At 40.2% G+C, this 23,866-nt stretch overlaps 1 long non-coding RNA gene across 1 annotated transcript in view; it reads right to left on the bottom strand.

Annotated features, from left to right (window-relative positions):
• Positions 1–2,595: 2,595 nt before the first annotated feature.
• Positions 2,596–23,866, bottom strand: part of LOC103178943 — a 51,024-nt gene continuing 29,753 nt past the window's right edge. Inside the window, exons 2-4 of the long non-coding RNA XR_487925.2 lie at positions 7,118–7,331; positions 5,086–5,174; positions 2,596–2,789 (exon numbers count right to left, since the gene is read on the bottom strand). This is a non-coding gene — a long non-coding RNA (uncharacterized LOC103178943). The remainder of the gene's footprint in view (positions 2,790–5,085; positions 5,175–7,117; positions 7,332–23,866) is intronic.

The raw sequence follows: 23,866 nt of genomic DNA, 5'->3' as shown, positions 1-23,866 counted from the left end.
CACAGCAGTGTCCCACAAATAGTCGTGGATTGAATGACCAAATTATTATTGATTTTTTTTTCTTGAGGGATTATTATCCGGCGTATGGAGTAAGGAAACTTGCCCAAGGTTTCGCCCTGCCGGGAATTGAACCCAGGTCTCTTGCTTGTGAGGTGAGTGCTCTAACGAATGAGCTACAGGACTCCTGTAGGATAGCTTGCTGCATTTTCTAAGATTAGATCAATTTCTGATGGAGATTGTGTTTGGAAGATGATGAAAAATGCAATGTATTGTCCATGAGAATAGAGACAGTCAAAACTTGTAGTTTTGTGTTCTTATATTAAAGTAAATAATACTGTAAGACTAGTACGCACCAAAATCGAATCACAGCATTGACCAAAAGTAAGCTGTAAGTTAAATATTGTTCTTCTCCATTTGTGGTTGAAATGATTTCTTTCAAGCATGTAGATTGTATTGTGTCAGCCTGGCTCAGTTGGTAGGGCTCTCACCTCTGGGTCAGAAGGGTGTGGATTCAAGCCACACGTTGGGACTTTGGTTGACGTTCCAATACCAGAAACTTTATCCTAGCCAATATTCTCCCAACTAAAATCAGTCATTCAATTCATGGCTGTTTGTGGGACATTACTGTGCACAAATTGGCTGCTGCATTTACCGAAAGAACACAGTCACCACATTTAACAGTAATTACTATTACCAGCACTTTCAGCTACTTTGATATGTAACGATGTTATGTCAATTGCAAGGAATATTATATTATTATTGCGTCTTTCAATCCTGATCTGGGTATTACTGCAATAATATTACCCACCCGTTGATGGCAGTGTTTTCATTACATTATTGAAAGTTGTTTTTCTTAGTGTGACTAAACCTGTTGAAACATGCCTTACTCAGAGTGGTGTGGCAGACACACAACGCCACAATCACAGAAGGAAAGTAGTCACTAAGATCCAGAATAGCTCCCTTAATCTACAAATGTTTGGCTTAAAGATGTAAAACCTATAAAATTCACATTGTGTCCAAAACATTTTTACTCAAATTGTTTGTAATACATATTAATGGCTGCAATTACAGTACACACATTGTGGAAATTTGGCTGATATGTTTGCCTACAAAATACACAGTCACTGCGTTTTACAATATATCCTGTGAGGCACTTTTGAGCTGTCCTCCTGACGTGAAAAGCATTATAGCAAATGCAAGGATTATTATTATATTTCAGAATTGAGATCAAATAGTTTTGATCTTTGAATAGACATCAGCACCAAGGTATACATTTATGGAATGTTTCTCCCATTGTTTTTTCCAGGTTTCCTTGCCTTGTGTCAAGAGGGCAGGACTGAGCACTGAACTGTCAGTGCTGCTCTGTAATCCGCCACGAGATGGTGCCAGAGAATTACCATTTCTTGCTGCTTCGTTACCAAGACCAGGGTTTCTCAACCCGTGACTTGGGACCCAAAGTTGGGTCGTCAGAACCTGTCAAAGCATCGCAAACAGATCTAACAGGTTTAGAACATTTCTGTATTCGGGAGTTTTTTAAAAAAATACATGAACGCCACTAGTGCGACATCGCATATTAACACTGTGCATGATAATAATAATCCTGGCATTTGATATAGCGCCTTATCATGTCATTTAGACGTCTCAAAGCGCTTCACAGAATATACTGTAAAGTGAATCGACTGTATTTTTGTGGGCGAAACTACTGAGCTTCTACTGCAAAAAACACAGATTCTAAATCCTCGATGTTCCACAACAACCAGTGATTACAGACTTGTATCGGCCAGCCGATAATTACAAAGGCCATTCATTGAATTAATATGATCAGTGTAGTAGTTGTTGTAGAACTTCGAGAATTTAGAACCTGCAGTTCTTGAGGTAGAAGCTCTGTAATGAAGTTATTTAAACAGCATTGCGGTGCCAGTGATTAGATAATCAAATGCAACATTCATGATTTTACTGTAATCTTGCACCCAGTGAAGAAGGTCTTCTTGTCAGGGAAATTGCGACAATTTTAAATGGTCCTGTTGCAAGTAGCAGTCATAGTGGGGATTGTTTTTTACCAAACTTTGATAAACTCATCAAAGAGCAACAAGTTCATGTTTCTCATTAAGTGGAACCGAGTATTTATAGAACAAATACTATATTTTAAGAGTTGCTGTATTCAGTACTTATTACGTTAATGTGTATATTGTATATCATTGTAGTAAGCCAGATGTTTTTTGCACTATAACAATTTACTGGGTCACGACAGGCCATTAAGGTTTACAAATGGGTCCTGAGCCCCAAAAGGTTTTGAACCATTGACCCAGACCACTTTTTTGTTTCATGTTTTGCTGTGATCAAGCATTCACGTTTTTGTTTCTTGTTGCATTCTCGACACTGCCTGCCTTCTGCCAGATATTAATCCTCATTCTGTTTATGAGCTCAACCCTGGAAGTCAGACATGAGCATGGCTGGGAGCTGGTTGGTGACCCACTTGGCTGTGGAACAGTGTGTGTCACAGGGAGCTCTTAAAGAGGGGGAAGGAAATGCTTCCTTTTGAAAAAAAAAGTGAAAATATTTAAAGATTTTACTCATGAGGATTTTCATGTTTTTAAATAAAATGAAATTCTTTATTCTAAGCAATAACATTATTGTTAAGGATAAATAAACACATTGGTTGACAATGGTAACTATATTTTTGTGGAAACCTTGAGGAATTTCTTCATTTTATTTTGATTTCTTGATTTATGAAGGACATTATTTTGCTGCCATGTTCTCCACAGTGTTTAACATTCCGACATACTATCCTAAGTGAAAGACACTGTATAAATGCAGATATACAATTAATTCACATTACAGTCTATTCTGTGAAGTGCTTTGAGATGTCTTGAAGATGAGGTAAGGCACTATGTTAAATGCAAGGATTATTATTATTTCGCTTCTATTGGACGTGGAGTCCCGATGCTCAGTGGTTAGAGCACTTGCCTTGTAAGCGAGAGACCTGAGTTCAATTCCAGGCAGGGCGAAACCTTGGGCAAGTTTCCTTACTCCACACGCCTGATAATAATCCCTCCAAAAAGAAAACAATAATAAATTGGTCATTTTCAATCCACGACTGTTTGTGGGACACTGCTGTGCGCAATTGGCTGCCGCGTTTCGCCCACAAATATACGGTCAATACACTTTACAGCATATTCTGTGAAGCGCTTTAAGATGTCTAGAAGACGTAGAAAGTGCTATATCAAATGCAAGGAATATTTTTATTATTATTATTGAGTGTGCTGCTTATTTGCTTCTATTTGTATTGCCACAAAAGCATTGGGAGGTGAGGGTGCGGGAAGATAAAGTGCTTATTGTTTGGCGAGAAAACATAATTTGCAAATATATTCATCCTTTCTGTACAGTGTACGTTGTGTATGTGTGTATTTCTAAATTGATAATAATAATCCTTGCATTTGATATAGCGCCTTATCACATCTTTGAGATGTCTCCAAATGCTTCACAGAATCTACTGTAAAGTGAATTGACTAGATTTTGTGGGTGAAACATGGCAGGCAATTGCACACAGCAGTGTCCCACAAACAGTCATAGATTGAGTGACCAATTTTTTTAAAGGAATTATTACCCCCCGGAAAAGCGATCTGCCAATCGAGTAATAACTGGGTTCCTAATTTCTGCTAAATAAACAAAGGCCTGTGGAGTAAGGAAACTTTCTCAGGTGAAAGAAAAAACAGGTGAAAAGATATTTCGCCCTACTGGGACTCAAACCCAGGTCTCTCGCTTGTGAGGCGAATGCTCTAACCACTGAGCTACAGGACTCCAGTATACAGTATATCTAAATTATATATAGTTTTTTAAAAAAGCTTTTTTTCTGTTTTCCATAAATTACTAAATAATGTTTTTCACGAAGTTCAGTGGCACTTTGATAAAATACAGCATTTAGCTGCCCAAAGGCCAGACTTATTAAAAAGGGCGCCATTCACGACTTGTGGAGGTGCAGGATGGGGAGATTTGGATTGTTTCGCTTTTCACATTTAGTCTGGTAACCTACAACAACAACAACAAGATTCGATTTATAGAGCGTCTTTCACGTTGGGAGGATGTCCCAAGGCGCTGACCTATCATGCTGATCTTGTGGTGTTCCACCTTCGTTCCTTTCAATGGGAGAAGCAATTGAATCAATATAGTGGGGGTCTAAAGATTTCAACACCTCTGTTTTTACGAGTGCGGAGACGATTGGGGGTGGGAGATAAGGAAATTGTAAAATTATATTTTAGGGCATTTATCTAATTTTGTTTCTTTTCCCCTCTTCCTTGGATGTCCCAGCTGCTGAGTCTGTCATTGTGTGAAGTAAAAAGTCTTACACCACTCTTCTGGCTTCACACATTTGAGTTTCGAGCTGGAAAGACACAGATCTGATTCATGAGCTTTCTGCAGTCGTTTCGGCCGAATTGGATTTCAAGTGAAAGGCTGAAGGCCCGACTGCTGTTGGCGGGCAGGCAGGGAGAGGGGACATGAAGTAGGCCCTGCCTGCTCAACTATCGGTGGTCAGACCTTCAGACTTTCTGCCCCCACCCTCTGAAAATCCATCCCGGAATCCCTTTGACTCGCCTCCTCCCTTGCCTTCTTCAAGGCCCATCTCAAAACCTTCCTCTTCGACCATGCCTTCGGTCACCTTCCCACTCCCAACCCCTTGCCCTCCACCCCTCTTGTTTGTTGTTGTACAGTGTTGTACTATATTGACAGTAAACACCCGATGGAATAATTCTTGTTGCTCCATCAGGAGTTTACTGTCACTATAGTACAACATTGTGTCAGCCGTTCTCTTATTTACACTTTGCCTATATTTTTGCAATTGACTCTGTATGATTTACAGTGTAAGTCAAACTATTCTCCCCCTCTCTTTCTCTCTACGACTTACACCATACTTGTCTCTACCTTTCTCTTTAACTGTAATTCTACACTGTAGAAACACATTCATGCTACCATGAAAAATGTGTTGCATGTGTGCACATGAGGTTATTAGACATTGTGCATCTCAGCACACGCACACAACTCAATTTAGTTTTTCGGCCAGTATCTGGCATCTCTATATTCACTTACTCATCGGAGTTCAATAAACGCATGTGCGTTGGTGTGTGGATCACCAGGGTTTTGCTGTTTTACTTCTTAAAACAGAATTATAGACATATCTGAAAAGGAAAAATATAAAAGGGTATGAGCAAAAGGCAAGAGAATGGGTCTGAACAGAAAAATCTTTCAGAGTCGGCAAGTCATGATGTGCAGAATGTGCTGAAAAATATTGTGATCCACTCTCTCTGTTACATTGAAAGAGCCTTATTCTGTGTATGTCCATTGTTAAAGTAATTTACATAAATTAATAAAGATCCATGAATTGGAAATCACACTTAATAATTTTCCCTGATGACTTTTAAATGGATATCAAGTGATATTGGTATTTTGCAGGCATTCACATACGTACTTTATGTGTCCTGTGAAGCTGTTTGAGACATGACCCCGATGTAAAAACCACTATATGAAATGCAAGCATTATGATTATTATATTTATCAATAAATAATAGTGAATAATAATGAACCAAATACAATGATTATTGTTTCAAACTATTTAGATGTTTGCAATGGAGTAATTCAGAGGAAAGTGTCTCGCTTCTGCTGCAAAAGGGGCGGTAATTTCCACTGAAGTGGTAAAACAGTAAACAGAGAGAAAAAAAAGTTGAAACAGCCCACATACAAAGTTGGACATTACATTTGAAAGAATTTTTGGTTGAGGTTTTCACCTTTGATTTTTAGAGGAAGAGGAGGGGGAAGAGTCAACAGGTGAAAAGATAGCAAGTGAAGATAATTTATTTTTGGTTACCAGGGTTTGACAGATGAAACAACTTGTTTTTTTATATAGTTCTCTAGAAACGCTGACATACTGTGTTTGCTTAAATGTGGTGGAACGAAACTTGGTTTGTGTTGTGAAAAACTAATCAGAATTGGCTCCAGTTAAAAGTAACCGTCATTGTTCGTTACTACCCCCCACTCCATCCCACATACACACCTCCCTCCCCACACAGACAGAATGTTTTGTGGTTTGGGCTGCACACCAATTATACATTTGTTCTGTTTTTAAATATGACTTATTTTTCCCGTACTTTATCTCGCTCTTGGTTAAGTGCCTTCAGGCTTTTATTTCAAAACTCCTCTGTCAGAGGATTAACTTATAAACTCCAAGAGGTTAGGATTTGTCAGCTCTGCTCATTCATCAGTGCTGCATGCAACTTTTTTCTTGGTGTCCCATGAGGAAGATAGTGGCCATCTGGACTGTATGAGTATGCATAATAGTGTGCTTGCAAGGAGAGACACAAAAGGATTGCTGATCAGCAGTTCTGGTGCACTGCAGGTGCTTGACAGCTTCAGTGGAAAGTAATGGGGTCCTAAGAGTGCAACAGCGAGACTTGGGTCATTTGTGGTTGCTTTGATGGTTTTAGAGTGAATATTGGCATCTAGTTCCTGAAGATGTTGAAAAAAANCAGGTGTCTGCAGTACACACGAGAAAGTTAATACGAAATAATAGAAAGGAAAATAGAGCGGAAAACATTTAATCTTCTAATCGCTGAGATACAGCTTCAGTTCTGTTTTTTTCTGGAGAGTTACCTAAAGTTGTATGCTTTGTAAACACAGCGTTATCTTTAGGAGTTGCACAGAAATATATAGTAACGTACTGTAGACCTGGTGTTCCAATATATAAAAAAAAGGTTTTAAAAGGAACTGTAAACAATTTGTCTGAGATCATTAGATATGAATGATTTATAAACGAGGGTTATTGTGTGCCAAAATGTAGTGTTAAAGAGGCCCATTAGATATGAAATAGGAGCTCCTGTGATAGATTAGTAGGTAAACAAATTCCCTTGAACAGACCAAGGAAATCCTGAAATCAGAGAACATTGCTTCACACAGAGGGTTGTGAGAATGTGAAGTGTACTGCCTCAAAATCCATTCATATATTTAAAAGCAGATAGATTAAATGCTTCGAGACGCAATCCACCGTAATGGTTATCATATACATTTTGTTGTTGTGTTTGTTGTTTGAAAAGTAGTCCAGTCCTTGAAATATGAACGTAAACCTCACCTATTCCTGGTTTCTCTGATCTTCTCTGTCTGCAAGAATCGACAAGTTATAAATGATGTTGAAGGGGTTAGATCCCTGATAATCATTGCTGACAAGTCTGAAGCTGGCTTCAAAAATTGACCATTGCCATGCAAGTGTCAACGTGGCTCAGTTGGTAGCATTCTTACTTTGGTTCAAAAGGTTGTGGGTTCAAGCCCCATGACGAGTTGTCTGCCTGTTCAGGTGAATGTTAAAGACACCATTAAAAAAGAGAAAGGAATTTTAGTCCTGGCTTGCAATCCCTCAGGTTATTGGTTGTTCACCTCAAGATTGCTGTTCACAAACCAGTTGCTGTATTTGCCTACACATACATGCAATCTACTACAACAATAAAACTTCAACATGTTAACAACAACAACAACAAAATGACATTTGTATAGCGCCTTTCACGTCAGAAGGACGTCCCAAGGCGTTGGGCAGACAGATTTACGGATTTGAGCTGGGGGTTGGGGTGGGGAGAGTGGAGGGCGGGGGAAGCAGGGAGATCGAAAGCACAGTCAAAGAGGAGGGTATTGAGGTGGGTCTTGAAGGTGGCGAGGGAGATAGATTTCCAGAGGCGGCTGCAGAGTGACGGAAGGCCCGCTCGCCAATAGTGGGGTGAGCAAGGTGGGCGACATGAAGCAGGCCAGAGCCTGCTGAGCAGAGGGAGTGAACAGGGTGGTAGGGGGTTAGGAGATCGGAGAGGTGGGGGGAGCAAGACCGTGGAGAGCTTTGAAGGTGAGGACCAGGATCTTGAACGGTTTCCTCTGTGTGATGGGAAGCCAGTGGAGTTGGGCGAGGATGGGGGTGATAGGGTCGCAGAGCCTAGTGCTAGAGGGGAAGCAAGCTGCAGAGTTCTGGATGATCTGCAGCCTATGGAAGGAGGAGTTGGGGAGGCCAACAAGCAGGGAGTTTGCGTAGTCGAGCCTTGACGTAATGAAAGCATGTATGAGGGTTTAGGTGGCCCACGGAGACAGTGTCGGAGCCGGATGAGGTTCCGGAGGTGGGGAAAGGCAGAGCGGGTCATGGTGCAGATGTGGGGTTAAGGAGCTATATTAAGTGTATGAGTTATTATCTCTATTTTAGTGACTGCAGGATAGGCTGCTCTTATTGCTGGCATAATGTTTCAGTACCACATCTCAATATCTACCTCTTTGACTGTGCTGCTGCTGATCATCATTTTGCTGCCCACCCCCTCTGACTGCCACCCTGAGCTCGGGTGCCCAGTCAAGAATGCCAAGCACTTTGAGATATGATAGGCGCTGTATAAATGTAAATCGTATTGTACTATTTTAGATACTGGTTTATTTTAAGTGATACCGTCTTTGTATTACAAGTTGGTAGTTCGAAGTATAGTACGTTATGAATCAAATGCAATGTAGATGACTCAGTGAGCGATTCCTTGCCTTGCCTACTTGCTCAACTGGAATAGCATTTTCGCAGGATAAAATTTAAAAGAAAGCAGCAGGAATTTCTAAATCAATATTTTCTGTTCAAACAGACAGCTTTATTATCTGTTTAAAAAAGTTACATAAAATTACTCTTTGGTTGACCTCTCTGAGCTGTCTTCTCTGATAGACTGGCGCAGTGTAACTTGTAAGGAACTGCTGAAGCCTGACAGCTTGTTGGTCAGTCTCATTACCAGATTCTCATTACTCAATGCACAAGTTACATCCCACAACATACTAGCACATTTTAGATGTGTGTGTGTTTTGTTCTGTCGCTTAGAATAGCTATCATGTTTTCATTTGCCATTTTTACACTGAACATTCAAACAAGCGTTTTCATAATGAGTCACACAGTTTGGGTGAAAATTGCTGCTTGACTAGGAAATACGCCTGGGATCAGGCATGGGGTGTATTAATTGGAAAATCTGTTTCTCAATATGCGGTACATTTTCTATCTTTTCTTTAAAATAATGATTATTAATCCACCCACGTGCATTTACCACCACCCCACCCCACCCACAGAGACATATCCGCAAACACTCCTGCACTGCCCTGAGATGGTACTTCATGCAGTTATTCATATGTGACATTTTAAATTTTGTTTTCTAGTAATGTCTGTGCGTGTCTGTCTGTGTGGGACATTCTCCCGACTTGAAAGCCGCTATACAAATGTAATTTCTGTGTGTGCGTGTGTGTGTGCGTAACATTCCTTTCCACTTGGTGACGTTTTGTGTCACAAATTTAATACTGATGTAGTTTCCATGAGTTTCAAGATGAAGCTGAATTGTCCATCCAATCTGACTTTTGCCTTATCCACAGCATCAAGTTGCCCAGTCAAAGTCACGAAGCGCATTCTCTCCATATGCCACCTTGACCTCCTGATTTCTGTTGTCTTTGATAGTGTTAACCATGTCCACAGTCTCTCCTGTTGCACCTCCATTGCTTTGTCTTTTCCTGCTTCCATTCTTACCTGTTCCAAGAACCTTCACTTCATCTCCTCAAAATCAAGATTCTTATCCTCATTTTCAAATGCTTTTACAGCCTCCCCTCCCTCTCCCACTTCCACTCCCTCTTCCCCCCTCCCCCACCCCCACTCTCCTCCTGCATCACCTGTTGCCAGGGACGTTAAAATTAATAAGTTGGGGATGATTCTAATGTGGTTCATGTTTTCAAAAGTAAACAGTGCTGAAATGGCTGGTGTCAAAGGTTAATTATAACCTCATTAAACTGTCCGTTAAGACTTCACTAACAATACACATTGATAGCTTCAGGTAGCACTGGGAAAAAAGAGGAGGCCTTTTTGAGCTGAGCCAGAGCTACTAGTATAAAAAGCATCAAAAGAAGAAGACAAAAGGATTGCTTCAATGCCTCTTGAAGCTGTGAAATGGTGCACACTATTATTGATAATCCTAAAGTTAGTCTTGGTTGAAAACTCCCAGGGGCACATGGGCTAATTGCAAGATTAGTTTCTGACTTGCTGTCTTTTATCATCTCTGCATTGACACACTGCCACAATGCTATTCCCATTGGAAATTGCTATCAGTGAGAAAACGTGGATGAAAGCAATCCCCCATAAAAAAAGCGAGCAATGTAATTACAAATTTATTAATACGCACCCCAATTGTGCCTTTACAGGATTAGTAGAATGAGCTGACACCCAGATGTTCTCCGCACAGGAGTAAAGAAGAGTTAACCCGTCTAATAGGCAGACATTTACATACACTTGCTTTATATTCTGCAGTTACATGCAAATATTCTCACTCCCAACCTTCCAAGTAAGATTTTCAAAGGGCTGCAGACTAGATTGGCTGTTTATTATTAGTCTCTGTTGCTATCCAGGCACAGATCTAATGTGACACAACATGTTAGTTTAATGTATTTTCATTATATTTTCAATTTGGTACTACCCCCTTCCTACCCTATCAGGTTCTTTTTTTAATATGAGAAGGCAAGCATTATCGATAACAGTATTTCACTTTGACATGGTAATTTGGATTGAAAGATTGAAAGATTGAAAGAAAGCAATGCAACTCACTCACAATTGGAGTCTTGTAGCTCAGTGGTTAGAGCACTCGCTTTGCAAGCGAGAGACCTGAGTTCAATTCCAGACAGGGCGAAACCTTGGGCAAGTTTCCTTACTCCACACAGAACCTAATAATAATCCCTCCAAAACCAAAAACAATAATAAATTGATCATTTTCAATCTACGACTGTTTGTGGGACATTGCTGTGCGCAATAGGCTGCCGCGTTCGCCCACAAATATACAGTCAATTCACTTTACAGTATATTCTGTGAAGTGCTTTGGGATGTCTAGAAGATGTGAAAAGCGCTATATCAAATGCAAGGATTATTATTATTATTATTAATTCAATACTTTTCTCCCTCAGGGTCTCTCTATTTACTTCTCACCCACTTGGTCATCATACAGCTGCTTGCAGGTTTCTGCAAATGCCCCACTGAGTTGGCAGCTAGGAGGGGTGTGAGATGATGCCACTCCCTCTGTATTTTTTTCTCTCCCCAGTGACTCATTCTTCAAGACAAACGTTCTTTTGAATGATATTAAACCACAACGTTTAGAGTATCCATTTATAATGATTGAAGTGTAGAAAGTTTACAATGCAGGAGGAGGCCAATATGTTTGTGCTGGTATCATTCACAATAATCCTAGCATTTGATGCATCATCTGTCTTATTTCGTTGAGATGTGTCAAAGAACTTCAAAGGAATTACTGCAGGGCATAATGACATGTAATTGTAGATGAACACAGTAGCCAATTTGCACGTAGTCATATCCCATAAACAACCATGAAGTGAATGACCAATACTGGGAGATGGGTGGCTAGCCCAGTACACCAGGTGAAACTCCCTTCTGTTTTCGAGTAGTGTTAGGGGATCTTTAAAGTTTACTTGAACACGCAGACAGGACCTTGGCTCCCATCCGAAGGATTCCACCTCTGCAGTGTATGTGATGATTATTAACTGCACTGCACCTGCCACAAGTGATTTGATATGACTGTGAGATTGATGATTACTTCGAGTATTTGCCCCACACATCCAGTTTATCCTGATCCACCAATTTTACTGCTATGCAATCCCCTTCACATCCCCCCCTCAAGCCTCATAAGTCCACACCGCAAAGCTCAGAGTTGGCAAACTGGCTCTGGTTGAGTGATCTCCAAAGTGAAGTTCAGATAGGTCGTGTAAATGGAGATTATAGTTACAGTTGCTCTTGGAAACCTTTTAGCAAGTTGATGTTAAGCAGGTGAGCTGCAATGTCAGCTGTGGATCCTTGCTCAGTTGTTTAATAAGCTTTCTAGGTTCTTGGCAGCCCGTGACTTGGATTATTTTTAAAATTAAATTCTGAAACATATCAAAGATTAAATTTCAGGGTAGTGATCAATTGTAAAAAAAACCTACTCTGTTGGCAATTATATCAACCCCAGGCACACCGTAAAAAACACTAGCTTTACCCTAGGTAACAATTTATGCATATCAGTACAGGCTTTACAAAGAAAGCTCAAGAGGTCAGTGGCGTTGTTCCACATTCTACAGTAGGATCACAGGTTCCTGCAAGAAGTTGCTGACATGGAGTTGCTGATTTTAGTCATGCCATGGAGGGGAGGTGTTGAAATGGAGGGAGACCGAGCACATACCTGGGACGAATGAAGGGACATTCAAGAGGGTGTATTTAGCCAGGCTGTGTTTTGCACATCTTAGCAGCCCCTCCAAGATAATATTGTGCAGCTAATTTGCACACAGCAATATTTCACAAACAGCCATGAAATGAATGAATATTTTTATGTGGGGGATTTTTGGCTACGACATCGGTAGAAACTCCCCTTTCTTTTTGAATAGTTCTGTAGGATCTTTATCATCTTGTCTATCTAGTCTAAGTAATAGTATTACTGCAACTTAGATTTGGGATGTGCCTTCTGAGTTGAGGGTTGACTCAAGATTGGTTTGTATAAAAAGAGTGAAATGGTTGCACTCCAACCAGAGTTGTCAAAGATGACAATCTTTTAACTCTACAAAAGATTATCAGATCGTAGTGAATAAAATTCCAGATATGAGTAGTAGTATAATAGGATAATTATTCCTTGCTTTAAAGAGACCTTGTGGTTGATGATTTTTATTTATTTTTGCAGGATGCAAGCAGCTGATCTGCAACAGTGGTAGGTAATAAACCTTCTCTATACTCTGTTACTGACAACACAGACTGTGGTATTGCAAGATACCTTTAACCATTTAATAACTGCAATTTTTTTTCATGATGGCCAGTTTGATCTCTGACATAATGGCGTCATAGATGTTCTGAGACCTTTGAATATTGAATATGGCAAAGGAAAGAGTGATTTATGTGTAGATTTTTTTTCTCTCCAGTTGTCGTTAACGTCCGACCTCTGTGACCTTCTGTAACCCTTCAACCCCGGCCGCTTCCTCTGCTCAGTGCCTGCTTCACGTCCCCCATTGATCTGCCCTTCATCGGTGGGTGAGCGTTCAGCCAACAACAAAAACAACTTTCATTTATATAACATCCTTCACTCAGGTAAAATCATCACAGAGTACTAACAGCAGTATGGTTTGATACTGAGTCAGAAAGGGAGTGGGAGGTGACCAAATAACAACAACAACAAGATTCCATTTATAAAGCGCCTTTCACGTCAGGAGGACGTCCCAAGGCGCTGCACAGTTGGGTCATGACCCGAGCAGGGGGGAAATGGTCAGGGGAGGGAGCGAGGAGGGGGGAAATGGTCAGGGTGAGGGGAGGGATGGGAGGGAGCGAGAAGGGGGAAGAGAGTCGAGAGGGGAGCTGAAGGCTCGGTCAAAGAGAAAGGCAAGGTTGAAGAGAAAAGTCTTCAGATGTGATTTGCGCCACTCTGTCTTTCTGCTCTCTGGAACTCCATCACACCACTTCCCTTCCTTTTCATCTTTAAAACCCACCTCAAAAATTTTCGGAAGTGCTTTTGGTCATCCATTCCCCCCCCCTCCCAACTTTCCTCAGCTCCCCCCACTCCAGCTCGGGCTCCCAGTCAGCACTGTAAAGCACTATGAGATGCCGTCCCACAAGAAAAGGACTGTATAAACGTAAAACTGCTGCTGTTGTTGACGCTGCTGGTGGAGTCTTAGTATATTGGTTAAAGCACTTGCCTCACTACCAGAGGATCTGGGTTTGATTCCCAGCAGGGTGAAACGTTAGTTTCCCTTATCCACTTGCCTCTGTTTACCTAGCAGTAAGTAGGAATCCGATTGTTAGTCAATTTGTGGATTGCTTTTTCAGGTATAATAATCCCTTAAAAAAAATTTGATCTGTCAATGCGCCACTGTTTGTGGGACATTGCTGTGCAAAATTGTCTGCCACGTTTTGCCCACAGTCAATTCACTTTACAGTATATTCTGTGAAGCGATGTTTCTAAGACGCGAAAAGGCGCTATATCAAATGTAAGAATTGTAAACTCCTTCACGCATAATGCTCAGTCTTCAAAGGGTGCAGACATTTGTGGAGGTTTGAAGTCTTTGATGCTTAAGAAGCTGTGAGTTTAGAAATTCCATCCCACCAGATCATATAATGGTCCAAATAGCAGATCAGTCCTGAAGTTCTGTGACATTGCTTATGCCCAGTTTTGGTATCTGGAGCATAGTAAGTGGGAAAATGTGGAATGGAAAATTCACTCCTTCAGTCTGCTTGGTTTAATGGCTTAAACCTATTTTGATCTAAATGTATTGCCCTATGTGGAAGTATTGTACAGAGTTTAACAGTTAGTTGTATCTAAGAAATGCCACCCACTTGGACTCTTGACATCGCAACTAAATTCAGCAGCTTCTTCACCAGTCGTAGCATAGTTTGTGTCTTTTGTCATCTCCCAGAAGTCCTGGAGAGTCAGCTGAAAATACGATACGTTCTGCAGAATTCATTATTTTGCGTATATTACCAGTTATATCTTCTCTCCAACCCCCCCCACCCCCCTCATTAGTGGGACTCCTGCATGGAAAGGCAGAGTTAGGTCATGTCCAATACTAAATATCATGATGTTGAGTTTAGATTCTCATTTTTTATTGCCCTGGATCCGTGCACCGGGTAATTGTTTACGAGGATTACAAAGTTAAGTACCAGGCGATAGGCCTCAACTTCCCACCCCGCAACCAAAACTATCTTTCTATTTTTAAATACTGTGAAATTTCCAGCTTTGAATTTGTTAGATAGTTTCATGCCATCTGATGGCAGTGAAACTGCCCTGACATGCATAAACTTTGCTTGTGAAACTGTGTAAAGTAACTCTGCAAGATGGTAGAAGTTCACAATGGTCCATGATTGCGCTGTCAACAGCAGCTTTGTGGATTTCCATTACAAACCACAAGTGTCATTGACAGTTGTAGGCCTCATTTCTTCATAATCAGTCGCCAGAAAATCAAAACAAAATTGTTGCTGGTATGTTGTTTGTTATGTTTACAGACGGAACCAGTGCCAATTGATAAACAAATAAATTCTGCCCCCTTTGTCAAGAACTCCACCCTGGGAGTCCCTCTGCCTCACTTCTTCCGTTGCTACCTTTAAAATCCATCTTTTCAACCGCACGTTCAATTCTCCACCCCCCCCAACCCTGCACCAGCTCAGGTGCCTAATCAGCCATGTAGCATCTTCCTGACACGCTATATAAATATGAATTGTTGTTGTAAATGCTGCATGCATTTTATATAACGCTTAATTATCTTTGAAATATCTCCAAGTGCTCCCCTCAGTGAGTTAGTTTGAAGGGACTTGTTGCGCAGGTAGATGGAGCTGTTAATCTGCGGAACTAGTGTCCCACAAACAGCAGGGAGATAAATAACCAATTGATATTTGGGCTGAATTTAGATAAGGATGGAATTCCACATAATGGCATAAGATTTCAAGCATTTAACTTATTAAGTTTTGTGACGAAATGGCAAAGCCATCGGGATTAAAAGATCTACCAGGATAAACTAGCACAACAGGGTTAAAAGGCTGAATAGCTTCTTCCTGTTCCAGTTCTCCTATGTTCCTATCTAACCTGAATCACCAGCCTAAGCTCTGCATTGAGGAAAGTGCATGAGATATTATACAGGATACACGATACAACACTCTCTAAAGATCACAAATGCTTTAAAGAATAGTCAACATGTATTTAGAAGCAATAAGTGAACTTCACATAGGACTAGAGGAAGAGGATTTTTTTNCTCATTCTCTTTTTTTTATAAAGCAAGGAGGGAATGAATCTTAGGTGAGGTGTTGGCAGGCAACTGGTGTTCATGGAACAGCTTGCCTTGCAGCAGAGGAGTGTTTAAAAGGATAATGTTTTGAAGTGGGGACGAAATACTAATCCATTGTGCCGTGGGCAATGCTGTCTGTGGAAGTTGCTGTGGCCCATAGTGGATGCCACGACCGACATCAAGGATGCTCCTTCACTGTAAATGTAGTGATGTTATCACCGAAAGATTAAAGATTAAACATGTGCCACAATTACAGGAAGCTAATTTACAGAGGATTACTGAGAAAATTATGATACTTTATAATAGAACCTAACTACATTTTTAAAAGTTAATCTGAGGATTAATACAAAGTAGGAAATGTTCCATATTTTGGCAGATATCTCTTGTGGTTTGATGTTCACCACCAGATCTTTTCAGAACAGATATGCAAATATTAATGTGAGATACAGTCTGCAATTCTGAAAGCTGAAAGGTCTCCAAACTGAAATAGTAACGTCAAGTTTTTTATATCCTCCCTAAAGGTCATTGTTAATGGCATTGCTTATTTTGAAAAGAGTATTCCGGTATTTTAAAAAGATTTACCTTTGATCATTCTGTTTCCTGTCATATGTTCCCTGAAGTATAAATAATATTAATTATATTTGATATAACAACAGCAACAACAATGTGCATTTATATACAGGCGTGGATTGTATGCAAGGTAGAGTCCTGGAGCGCGTGTATATAAATTATATATGAAGGAAAAAAAAAGATTGCTTAGTAAAACAGTATGAAATTAGCTTTTGCTCCTCTCTGGCCCCGATTTGAAATAATGTAGAACATGTAAGTTAGGCTTGTCACTCCACTTAGATGCAATGCCAGGAGTAGAATGGCATTTTGCTGACTTGAGATAGTGATGGCTTGATTGTACATTGAATTAATGTCCCTTTCCTCCACCCACCCACATCACCTTCTGAACTGTAAGAAAGGAATTCATCTTTGTGATTTTTTTTCCCTAAGTGACAAGATCCTGCAATTTGGAAGTACTTCTACCTCAGATGGTCTTAGGTTTGAGTCCCAATCCTGCCAGCTACTATGGTATGGGTTGGCTAGGAGATAGAGTATCCTGCTATAATATGACTTTTTTTTGGTGCGGGTGGAAGAATGTGCAGAGAAGATGAATTAAAATGGTGCTACTGTGCTTAGAGTATTTATTAGCTGATTACAAGCTGCATTGATGGCGATGTGGGAGAGTTTGCAGCCCAAACCATTTTTCCTCCTTACCCCCTTTAGTCAAAGAAATTGGATCAGCAGCTCTTGTACTAAAGTGATTTAGCAATATAGCCCAGCATCCTGTTTATTGCTGTCTTGCATTCTTCTTTTACACGGTGTGATGAGTCAACTAACACCCCTAGATCTCTTTCAGCCTCCCCTTTGGCAACTTCTGTCCCATCTGTGGAGTATACAGGTTACCTATTCTCACTTCTTATATGAAGTTGCAATTATCTCTATTAACAAAGATGGAACATGATTGCCTGCTTTGGCAGGAATTCTGGGGAAATCGCTTAGACCAATTTTAGGCCTTTCCTTTATCCCATGAGTACATGATGCTGCAAGACTTGCTGGGTCGGTGTAGCAATCCAGCAGGTTCCAGGGAAGCTTGCTAGAGAAGCCCCTCTTATTTATATTGTAGGCTGACATGACTGTGCAGTGTTGGGGGAACTCTGCCCTGTCGGAAGTTCCTTCTTTCTGATAAGAGCCAATTTATTCCTCTTGTATCTCTGGTGCTGTTGACCTGAAAAAAAATTTTCCTAGCTGAGTTAACCTAATGATGTGATATTTTAATGCCATATCAACCTGTCCTGCTAAAGCCTAATCGACCTGTCCGCTCCCTCTGCTCAGCAGGCTCTGGCCCCTGCCCGCTCTTCAGCCTTCAGGGCCTTCAGCCTCTCTGCTCCCACCCTTTGGAACTCCATCCCACAGTCCCTTCGCCTTGCTCTACCTCTTGCCTCCTTCAAGGCCTGCCTCAAGACCCTCCTCTTCAACTGCGCCTACCCTCATTTACCTACCCCTGCCCTCCACCTCTCCTGATTCCAATCCCCTGTTTGGGTTCAAATTCCTGACTGTCACGGCGCCGTGGGACGACAACCCGATATGAAAGGCACTATACAAAGGTAATTTGTTGTTATTGTTTTTACAGCTGTTTTTGTAAATAGCTCGTTGATGGAATTATGTTATAAGGTTTAAAATTTGAAGTTATCAATATTTATTGTTTGTCTAATGATGATTTGGCCTAAGTTATTTAACTATGATTCACTAAGAAATATGTCGCTGCAGATATCAGCACATCCTCCCCTTCAGATGATCCTCACAAATACATAATGTGCACGAAGAAATATGTAACTCCTTTGTTTATCCGTCACAGACTTCATTAGGTCAGGAACTGAAGTTCATTGTGGCTGTATTTTGCTATGCTCTGAGATAACCAGCAATGCTACTGGTCAATGACCCCAATCAGTCTGTGGACACCATAGTCTATAAAGAACTGTCTGGCTCAGTTGGTGGCACTCTTTCTTGCTCTGAGTCGGAAAGTTGCGAGTTCACGCCCTACTTTTGAACTCAGTCTCCAGGACATTCTTGTGAGTATGCTGTATTGTTACCTGTGGCCATCCTTTGGAGACGCATTGAACCCAGGTCCCATCTGACTTTTTAGGTGGATGTTAAGATGCTACTATTTGAAAAGAGAAGGGAGGTTTTCCCAGTGTCCTGGCCAACAATCCCCCAGATAAATTGGTCACTCACTTCATGGCTATTTGTGGGATATCGCCATGCACAAATTGGCTGCTGTGTTCGTCTTAAAATTCAGAGACCCTACACTTCACAGTAAATTCCAGTGAAGTACTTTTGAGATTTCGCGACAATGTGATGATGCATTATATTGAATGGAAGGATTATTTCCTACTGGTCACTACAGTAGCCTTGAAAATGTATATTCCTCAATAAACCTTTTGGTAATAGACGCTTACACATAAGAATTTTTTGTATTCTTAGCTAATCCAATATCTATGACTGTCCAAATGTGATTATTTCGTGGAAATTGCAGTTTAATTATTTACTGAATTACTTGGCTGAACTCCCATCCCTTATTTTATTGAGGCTCTCCTATCACTAGCTACGTGATATTTGATAGAAAACTACATTTAACTTTTGTAAGCTCCTGGTCCAATTCAAACTTTCATAAAGTGTATTTTATTGGAAGTGATATGGTTTACATAGCTTTGTAGATTTCAGTATTGTACAGAGTACATTTTAGGTTGTGTACAGTATGAGATAGATACGTTGAGGGTCATACATTCTATATTTAGAGTGATTCAACTGCCCATTAGAAGGGTTGTGGGCATTTGTGGATGATTGTGTCAAGAGAGAAAAGGTCACTGGATTCATTGGGTACTTGATTTGGACAGATTATGGTCCTCCAATGCTATCATATTGTTTTTCTGTCTGTATGTGGTTCCAGCCATAGATCAGCTTGTCCCAACAGCACAGCCATTCCTCCAATATCCAGTGAGGGTTCAAGGGGCGGCTCATGAACCCCAAATCACTTTGAAGTCAGACAAAACTGGCTCACTTCCCTGTACTTTGTTGTGATCGTGTTGCTGACTGACTGACTGACTGGCAGTCCGGCAAAGGGGTGGAGCCAAATCAGCCAAGTCCTGACCTCGCCCCTCCCACCCCTTTCCTCAATCCTTTGATCCTCGATGCAATGACTTCATTACCACTGTCGAGCAAGTATATTGGTCTGAGACATGAGAGATGGCCACTTATCACAAGTGACGACTGAGGCTGGGTCAATAAATTGTTCAAGAGGAAATTGGATAAGTGCCTTAGTTCTTAAAAAAAGGATGTGGGCAAAGAGCTGGAAGTGGGATTATTTTTTTGAAAAACATTGTTATTTTAAAAAAACAGAAAGCAGTGGCACAGACACAGTGGGCTGAATGACCCCATTTAGTGCACAACATTTCTGTTTCTATGAGGCTAGCCTTGGTTAGATTGTATTGTACTCTACAGTGAAAAGTATCTTTGTAATACAATAATATTTGCTCCTACATAAAATAATAATAATCCTTGAATTTAATATAGTGCTTTTCACGTCTTCTAGACATCTCAAAGCACTTCACAGAATATACTATAAAGTGAATTGACTGTATATTTGTGGGCGAAACACGGCAGCCAATTTTGCACAGCAGCGTCCCACAAACAGTCGTGGATTGAAGTGACCAATTTTATTATTGTTTTTTTTCTTGAGGGGTTATTATCTGGCATGTGGAGTAAGGAAACTTGCCCAAGGTTTTGCCCCCAATGTAATCTGTTGTTGTGGTAACTGCATTTTGTAGGCGGACACATGAGTGTAACTCCTTTACACATGTATGTTGTGGTGTATCATCCTGATGTGAAAGGCACTATATAAATTGTTGTCGTGCTAAGCAGAGTACATTGTGTCTTTGTCAGAAAAGAGGAACCTTTGATGAGGTGGATTGGATTGGTACAGGAGCACTATAAATAGTTGTGACTCGAATGTACTGTATAACTGATGCAACATGATTCAGGATTCGTCTGAAACAATGATCCCACTCCCCTCCCTCGTCTCTACATAAGGGTGGCTTTTAAGGACTGATGTCCTGTACAGCACTCCAGTGGGTATAAAAAGGCTGGTATCATACAAGGGAGTTTTCACGCAAATTACTGCTTCCTGTGGTCCAGGCTGAAGTGCTGACTCAAAGGGTAAAAGAGAGGTCACAGAGGATTATGAAGAGGCTCCAGTGAGCAGGAGAAAGGAAAGAACCATGTTAATAGTAACCACAACTGTCAGCCATGGTAGCAACAACGGGAATAGCTGTTCAGTGCAATGTTTACTTTTAAACAGAATTCAAACAAATGTGAGCTGCTGGAAAGACACTTTGTAGTTTGACCCTCGAGTCAGTGCCTTGGGAGAGTCCCCCCATGTGAAAGGTGCTATACAGTAAACCTCACATAAGTCGTATCAGTTGGGACCACACATTTAATATGACTTATGCGAAGTATGAGTTATGTGAAACTTGCGTAAGTCATATCATATATCACTTCTGTAAAGTTATGTATAAATCAGATTTTAGATGATTAACATATAACAAATACACACGTACTGACTTTCTGGTGACATTAAGGCAAGGTTTCCAAATGTAAGTTTTCAGACCCATCATTTTCCGGAACAACCATTTTCATGTATTTTTCAATGTTTTATTATCTGTAATTGTTTTATTTGAATGTTCCTGTTGTCTTCTCTGATTTTATCAGATTATGGGTGTGGAAAAAGCTGATTCAAAGTTTTTGCTATTTCCACATCACCAAGTCCTGTAACCCACATTATAACCACAGGTCTGAGCATTAACGTGTGAATTGTTACTCAATCGTGATTTCATCCAGTGCAGAGAGTGTAGACCTGAACTCTAAACTCAATGACCTGAAAGACCGTTTTGTCTTGCAACTTAAAATTGTGAAGAATTGTAGAAAATTCCAAATTCAGTCTCAATTTGAAAGCTGGTATCCTGCAATTCTTAAAAAATAGTTTCAATTAACCTGGAAGAATTTTCCACAATTCTGCACAATTTTTAATTTTAAGACAATGGTCTTACAGGCTCACAGATAATAGGAGGAATTTTAAGTCTTCCGTGACCACTTTGTTACCCCTGCAAGGTTTGCTTAGATAAAAATTAATAAAAAATTTGACCAAATGGATACTTCATTCTTTGGCTGCAGCTCTGTATCACAGCAACTCAGAAAATAAAACTGAATGCAGTGTAAAGTGGGCACATTTCAAATAGCATTCAAATTGGGACACGATTTGGGGACGTAAAATCATTGTAGTTAATGCAATGCGAGTACAGTAAATCATTTAAAACCAAAGCATTGTCTGATTTAGTTGTGTGAATGAAAGAGCAGGTTCAGCTGGTACAAATTATAATGATGGTGGATACGAGGGAGAACAACAACATCAGCTCGTATTTATATAGCACCTTTCATGTAGAATAAGGTGTCGGTGCACTTTACATTGACAGGGCCAGACACCGAGCAGTGGTGAGGGTGGTGTTGAGGAGAAGAATATCAAAGAAGGTATATTTTGTGTTTTCTAACATCCAATGGTAAAGGAACAAGCAATGAAACACTGAAACAATGTTTTCTAGAGTTCCTCATTGTGTATCTTGTGCACGCCACTGAAATTGCACAATAGTGAATCGTACAAAATTACAGAACACTCGTGAAGTACATTTCTTGCCAAATAATGATCACTCTGAAATATTTGAGAAAGCATTACTGAATCAGGAAGTTCAACCTGTTGTAACACATTATATTTTGCTTAATGATACAACAACACTTTGTTCTCATGTTTTTTCAGTCAAGTAAACCACAAGCTTGGGGAAGGTAGCACAGATGTTGATCAGTTCATGTATATTTTAAGGAACTGCAGCATGCTCTTTGAGACACTGTTCATGGTTTGACTCCTGCATCACTTTTCAAGCGCTGGTCTTTGACATAGCTATGTAACCTCATAAAATACTTAAAAAGAAAGCTTGTGGCAAAATATAGCCATCAAGATACATTAATGTGAGACATACGCACAATGTATAGTTCTTTGGGCATAGGCAATATGTGTTTGTTTTCCACCACTCCCCTACTCGCCTCTCCCTCATTATGTAATATCGACTTGGTAAATAGAAACATCGCTGCTAGTAATTTCTTAAACGGAACAAGTGGTTTCCACATGTGTCAAATTCCTGGCTAACAAATTCATAATGCACATAAGTATTTGTCCAGACTTGTCCAGATTGTGGTAATACAAAGATTTCACACTTACTCGGGCATTTAACCTCTTTTAAGCCACACCTATGATAGTAGCCATTTCTGTTTGCTATTTATGATTTTGTTGTAATGAAATGTATTTATTTGTAAATTTCACTGCCAATTCTTGTTATGCATCGTTAAATGTTCATATATCTTTTATAATATGTTGCAAATGGCAACATCAAAGTAGAAGTACAAAATTTCCCAAGTCAAACTCATGGACTCAAAAGGACCACTAACAGTGGGATGAAATTTGCAGCATTTGATAACATGTTCCTTATGATGATTACACCGTGAGTTGTGAATTGCTGCAAATTTTACCCCAGCATTTCAGATTTTAAAGTTATTATAACATTTCTTAAAGTTACATTGAATACATTATTCAAATAAAAATGTCATGCTGTAAGTTCTGTGTTAAATGGATGTCGCGCTCCGGGATGCTATGATGGTGAAGGGTCTCTTCATAAATACAAGTTGTTGTTGTTATAACTGCAGTGAGCGAGGGTTTGCTGAATTGGTGAGGGGAATTTTGATGTGAGAAATGGACCTGAATACATGGAGCTCTTCTCAGACTAAAAACGAAATTTACTTTTTTCAGTGAAATACTGGGTGATATGCGGATACATGGGAGTGGGTTGCAAGGAAGTGTCATCATCGAGTTCCAATTAAAGGTTCTGAGTAACCAGAGTGAAGTGTGCAGCCTTTTTCTCAGCTTCAGGGTTCTGTGGCAGGAAGCTTGTTAGTCTGGCTCATTTGTTAGCAATTAAGTCTCTGAGTCAGAAGTTGTGGGTTCAACCTCGCATTGGAATTTTGAGTTCATAGTTCGACCTCACGTTCGGTCATCTTTCCCCTCCCCACATCCCCCAGCCCGGGTGCCAAGCCATTATTATCAAACACTTTGGAACGTCCTCCCAATGTGAAAGGTCCCATAAATTTGTATTGTATTTAATTGTAAACTGATACTCCGGTGCAGTTTTACTTTTTCATTAAAGATCCCATAGCACGATTTGAAAAAGTTTATTTTTGTTGGCCATTTCTTTGCACAAATTTGGCTGCTGCGTTTAACCCAAATACAGTGACTATGTGTTAAAAAGCTCTTTAAAAAATTGTCAAGTGCTTTGAGACATTTTGATATGATAAGTTGCTTTATCAAATGTAAGGATTATTATTTCAGCCTTTAATTCTTCCTCAGCACAGG

This window comes from Callorhinchus milii, unplaced genomic scaffold (assembly GCF_018977255.1).
Source record: "Callorhinchus milii isolate IMCB2004 unplaced genomic scaffold, IMCB_Cmil_1.0 Scaffold3, whole genome shotgun sequence".
Taxonomy (NCBI): domain Eukaryota; kingdom Metazoa; phylum Chordata; class Chondrichthyes; order Chimaeriformes; family Callorhinchidae; genus Callorhinchus; species Callorhinchus milii.
Note: the sequence above shows the minus strand (reverse complement) of the source record. Positions and strands in the feature narration are given on the sequence as shown.